This window comes from Frankliniella occidentalis, unplaced genomic scaffold, assembly GCF_000697945.3.
Source record: "Frankliniella occidentalis isolate FOCC.00 unplaced genomic scaffold, Focc_3.1 Scaffold191, whole genome shotgun sequence".
NCBI classification, from domain to species: domain Eukaryota; kingdom Metazoa; phylum Arthropoda; class Insecta; order Thysanoptera; family Thripidae; genus Frankliniella; species Frankliniella occidentalis.
The window spans coordinates 214432-220679 of NW_026267317.1; the positions used below are offsets into that span (position 1 = coordinate 214432).

At 41.8% G+C, this 6248-nt stretch overlaps 1 long non-coding RNA gene across 1 annotated transcript; it reads right to left on the reverse strand.

Moving 5' to 3' along the window:
• Positions 1-6: 6 nt before the first annotated feature.
• LOC127750453 (uncharacterized) lies at positions 7-5107 on the reverse strand. Its single transcript, XR_008011686.1, has 5 exons — positions 4018-5107; positions 3845-3919; positions 588-3363; positions 239-487; positions 7-144 (listed from the first exon to the last, which is right to left on the reverse strand). It is a non-coding gene; the product is annotated as an uncharacterized LOC127750453 (long non-coding RNA).
• Between the last annotated feature and the right edge of the window lie 1141 nt (positions 5108-6248).

Genomic DNA, 6248 nt, shown 5'->3' on the forward strand with positions numbered 1-6248 from the left:
ACCACTATCTACCTCCCAAACTATGCCTCTGACATGTTTTTTGATAAAAAGTAAAAAAAGTCTAAGGACGTGACGTGAGGCCGGGGGACCTGTGGAGCTCAATCAGTGCCCTCCCCCTCTGGAGGGGCATGTAACCCGATCCACCTGAAATATGAAAAAAAAAAAAAACTGTTTCAAGCAGATAACAAAAAAGGCGCCGTGCTGAGTCAAAATTAAATAAAATAGAGAACATAAATACCTGTTTGAGAAATCACGGTTTAGGACTCATGCTGCCAAGGAGGTATGGGCAGGGTGACCGTCCTGTTGGAACCACATGTCCCTCCTGACCTCGAGAGGGAGGTTCTCAAGAAGTCCGTCCAACTCGTGGTTGTGGAAGTCCGCATAACCCTCCGCGTTCACAACATTTGGCCAGAAAAAGGGGCCGATGATAAAGTCATCGACTATCAGCCCAAACGCTAACTGCGAAGTGGCCTTGTCCCCGATTTTCCTGTGAAGAAAGGGAGATATAAATCTTTTGTCGAAACAAACAGGCAGTAAAATTATGCATTATTTAAAATGTGTTTATTTAAAATGTCGAATTACTTTACCTGATAGCAGTGGGGGTTATTTCCCTTGGCAGACCAGTGGGTAGACGCAGACACCAAATGAACGAATATTGCTAGAACAGTGCGATGCCTCCTAAAGACAAAGTTCGATCTGCAGCGGCACGGTTACACAAAGTCCGATGTGCAGCGACACGCTTACACATAGTTCGATCTGCTTTTCGCCGCTCGCGGGATACGCAAGTTTAGATCTGTACTACAGTCTTGTTGCAGTAGCATCCATTTTTTCTCTAGAGTATGTTGTTCTACGATCTTTTACAGACTTGGAGCAGTTTTTACCTTTTTTCTATCTGCAATATTGACGAGCATATGAATACATTGAGTCTGCTCTGCAGAAACCGCCGGAATGTAGATCGAACTTTGCGTAACCGTGCCGCTCCAGATCGAACTTTGTGTTTAAGAGGCATCGAGTGTATCTTTTATTCAATTCTACTAGATACCCAGTTGAAGCTTGCCGGAGAGCCGTTCATTATTTACGACTCGTTTGAGGAAGGTGACGCGGAGAAAGAAGACAGGGCCGTCGGATGTCAGATCTGTAGCAGGAACGGAGTTGTCCAAAGCCATAACTGAAGGCTTGTAATCCTCCGTTAATCCTGACAGCAGCACAACTGCTAGAAACTTATCATCAAGGCCCTCCTTCATTGCACACAGTTTCTGTTGTAAATTCATTGCATAATGAATGTACTCTTCCATTGACCCAAAATGTTCAAGGGTTGCAGTGAATCATTAACGTAGAAGCGAGCACCTCATCACCAAACCTGATTCATTGTAGTGCTTCTCAAGTTTATCCCAAATCTGCTTGGCAGAATCACACCCAACAAGGACATTGAATACATGTTCCTTAATATTGAGGTATATTTTAAAGAAAGCTCTATCATTCTTCTCAGGATCATTCTCAAGTCCTCGCACTGTTTTCCATAACTTCTCCTCAATGAAAATAGCATTCATATAGGTAGACCAAGCTAGATAATTCTGCGACCCATTCAGGTGTCGAGGTCACAACTTTTCCATCTTTCACGTCAAGGACTCCGAAGCTGATGACCTTCTCTCAGAAATATTTTGAAACAGAAAAAGTCAAAATTTTGCACCAGGCACAGAAATATTACACAGCTAGAAGACTATTAGCATAGAGTCTCCAATCAATTGATTACAAAAAAAATTAGATGTTAATAGCTCTTTCACTGTGCCTTTACAGACAATTTAGTTAGCAAGAGAACAAAACATCTTGTCTTTCGAGAAAGATTATACCATAGAACTTTCCAAGTGGACCAAGTTCTTTGTTTTTACTATTTGATTCTCCTGTTAAAACTGCTAAACAAAGACACAAACTCTTACATTGCTTTGCCCATCTGTTTGCACTGCATTAAAAAAACCCTGAGAACCCTAGCTTCTTTCCAGGAGTCCAAGTTAAATCAAAACACATTCCTTCTAATGTTGGTAGGGCTGTTAAGAGAGCGCAGAGGAAGGAATCCAAACAATTAGAGTCAGAAGTATTTTTGGCAAATTCACAAAATACAGTCAGGTACTGTACATAATAGAAAGCAGAAGTAGCAAAGACTACAAATAATTGCTAGATAAGAAAACTAACAAAGCTCAAATTGAAATTAAGAACAAGAACATTTCACAAACAGTACACATTACAGCAAAAATGATAAAAAGGAATACCAGCTCATGATGGATTAAGACTTTCAGGCCAGTGAAGCTGAACTCACCTCATCGCATCAGCTTCACTAGCTTCACCAAGACTAAATCATCAGCAAGCAAACTTATAACTTAAACAGTTACAAGGCCACCAAGTTGGTTAAGAAAGAACAACCAAGGGATAGGCTATACATACTCTTCTTAAAAGTAGCAAAATTTTAACAAACTACATTATGTAATCTTTACTCAACCAGCCAGCAAAGCTAAAGCCAGCTTATCATTTGCTTTGGGGTAATCTTGTTGGCTGAAATCAGCTTCAAGGTAGCTTTTGTTCTCATTCAACCAACCAGATTACCACAAAGCAAATAATAAGACGGCTTCAGCTTCAAAGGCAAAGAAGTGAAAAACATTCAACAGAAGTAGTAAAGACTACAAATAATTGCTAGCTAAGAAAACTAACAAAACTCACATTGAAATTACGAAGAAGAACATTTTAGAAAACTTCCCTTAGTTAGTACACATTACAGCAAAAATGATAGAAAGGAACACCAGCTTATATGATGGATTTAGACTATAATGTCAGTGAAGCAAAAGTCACCTCGTCGCATCAGCTTCACTGGCTTCACCAAGACTTAATCATCAGCAAGAAAACTTGCTTCCGAGATAAAACATACAAATATTGAGCAAATGTATATTTGTACAAAAGGAACGAAGTCCACACGAACGATCAGAAAACATAAGGCGCAGTAGGCTAAAGCTGCACTAATCGAATTTAAATAAAATGAAACCATTTTCCAAAATTATGCGCCGGCACCTCGGCGAACGGCAACCATGAAGTCTCCTTTTGCATTCTGCACACAGGAGGTGGTGGCCATAAGTGAGCAGTCTTTCTGCAGCCCCCTGCAAGCCGGACAGGTTCTGCTATTCTCCTGGTCGGGTGAGGCTGGGGGAGTTAACGTGGACGTGGGGGCCTGGCCTTGATGTGCAGGTTGGGTTTGGATTTCAGTCACAAACCCCTTGGCCCGCAACTCATTCGCCACAACTTCCTCAGTGCGAGGACGTCCCCGTCCGCTCCTTGCTGATGGAGTGTAAGGCGACGCCTCCCATACTGCGCGAGTAGCTGTAACAGAACAGGTTCAATGAGCGGTTGCCAGAAACTTGAGGTTCCCTGTAAAATGCTCTAAGACGGAAAAAAGGTTAAAGCTAGAAGAGTGTATCACGAGTTTATAGCCTGAATGCAAACTAATTGAAGGTGGTTATTTTGTGGTATAAACTTGAACTGCTATTTGGAACGCGAAGAAGACCTCAGAAACCTCGACATAACTCGTCACTCAGCCTACTGCATAACATTCTATTCAGATAAAAATGAAGAATTTTCACATCATTCCTAAATAATCCACAGATGTTTCAACAATGTCAACAAACCCAAACTTTAAATCAAAGGAACTAAATACAAGATTGAAATGAAAACTGCATTGCTTTAAGGATAACTAAGATACTAAAGTTTCAAGAACCCTAATGAGTACGTCGTCAAGCGGCAGCAGAAGTCAGGACAATCAGTAAGGACAGCAGGCTGCAGTGTAATAAAATAGACAACTCACTTCTAACAGGTCCTCCCCCACCTGGTAGAGGCAGCACCCTATCAATTACTTGTCTTGCATTGTCATCAAGTGGACCTAAGAACACAAAGAACAGACGCTTGAAAAAAATGACACAATGCGTGAGGGAAGAAGAACGATTCAACTATCTCTCTAATCTGCTGTCTGCTCCTTACCAAAAATGTTAATGGTCAATGAGGGTGTTCCGGCAGTTCCAGGCAGCCCTAGTAGGTTCACTGCAAAAAATTATGACGGGAAAAATTATAGCATTGCCGCTAATTATTCCAGGAACGTCTGTTACTCGAATAACAGCATCGCTGTAGTTTTAATGGTTAAAATCTAGTACAGGGAGCAATGTACAGGACCACTGTACAGGCAACACCGGACTAAACTGTCTACAGTGGAGCCGTACTCGTACACTGTACCGTGTAAAACGTGGGCTTTCCGGTGCTACAGCAACACCGTACTCCGCGCTCTGTACCCTAGGTGCAGTGACTAAGAGCGGCATCTACAGTAATGCTGTAGACCGTTCCGTATCAGACTCTAATTTTTTTGCAGTGCACTGCAAAAGATTATGACAGGAAAAATTACATCATTCGACCGCTAATTATTTTCCAGGAACGTCTGTTATTCGGATAACAGCATCGCTGTAGTTGTATTGGTTAAAACCTGGTACAGGGAGCAATGTACAGGACCACTGTACAGGCAACACCGGACAAAACTGTCTACAGTGGAGCCGTATTCGTACACTGTTTCGTGTAAAACGTGGGCTTTCCGGTGCTACAGCAACACTGTACTCCGCGCTCTGTACCCTAGGTGCAGTGACTTAAGAGCGGCATCTACAGTAACGCTGTAGATCGTTCCGTATCAGACTCTAATTTTTTGCAGTGCACGTTTGTGCGTGGAGACATTTGCGTCGACGTCACGTTGAATCGACGTGATCAACACGTCGATAAATCGTGGATGAGATAGTCAAATTCACGTGGATATCACGTGAATTTATCTCGTGTTTTCCACGTTCCGATCGGAACGTGTCGACACACGTCAATTCCGCGTGTTTTCCACAAAAAATTGTCTCTGGGAAAGGAAGCATGCGCGGGCCCGCTGTAACAGACGAAAGAAAAGGTTTTAGTACACTGTAATTCAAAGTGTGATACTTTTCACACATTTTCGTGTGATAAAATGCCCGGAGTGATTCCCTTGATTTATCACTCCCGGGGGAGTGATAAATTTTTATCACAAATATTGTGTAATGCCTATCGCAAAATAATGCGGTAATTCTGGATTTATTGCAAAACAGTTTGATGCACAGCACATTGCACAAAACTAGGATACCTCGAAGTATCGCTCAAATAAGTGATTGTTATCTTAAATGTAAGCAATGAATTTAATCTTGTATTTTTTCTGCGATGATCATGGTCATCACAACATCGTGCAATATATCTGTATCACAGAAAATGTGCAGTCAGTATCACACTGTGATTTACAATGTATATGTACTTCACACCAATATATAAATTTATAAAGAGGACCATGGCAAAGAAATTACAACGTCAAAGGAAACATCAAAATTACGCTGTACATGTACCAAATCGGAGAAACATTTCCCGTAATGTTTCTTTGTAGCTTGTCAAATCGTACCCTCACACTTGGTGGGCTTAAATACGGTTGAAGGGGTTTTTGATAGAGCTGAGAACGAATGTGACGAAATTTTAGGTGTGGGGGCCGTCCTTAAATGAGATAAGGCCCTTATCTAGTCGAAGGACGACCCACTATTTCAACATTTTGGCAAAAGCGTGTTACTTGCTAAAGGAAACTCCCAGATACAAAGTTTAGCGGTTGGTCGAAAGATTTCCAGGATTGTGATCCTAGAGGGCGACATTTTAAGCCCTGGTATTTGTAAATTTAACTAAATTTACACACGGAGAACAATTTTTCGCAAGGTAAAACAGGAAGTGTGTAGCACTACAGTAAGTTGCTGACTAAGGGTGTCGTAGTGGATTGTTTACAGAACAAAAACAAAAGGCTGATCGCGGATTTTCCCTCTGACCAGTTCTGCTGGAGATGTTTTTATCCAGAATATGGACATTTTGGAAAAAGGCCAACACGGAAGATACATTTTGACCAGTTCTCCAACATTTTGGTAACACAATCCTCCCTACTTGCGTCCTCGGTTTGTGTGGGTGGTGGTAGCGCAGACAATGCCGAGTCATACGACACGAACCAGGTGGCCAAAACAAGTGCACTTGTCACGAACTGAATGTCATCGCTTTGCACATGTGTTATCTCGGTGCGTAGCGAGCAAGCAAGTTTCTCGGAAGACTATAAATGGTATACGTGCTAATTAAGGGTGATTCTCAGAATACGGGCCGTTTAGATTCCGCGGCCCTTCACAACTATGTGATAT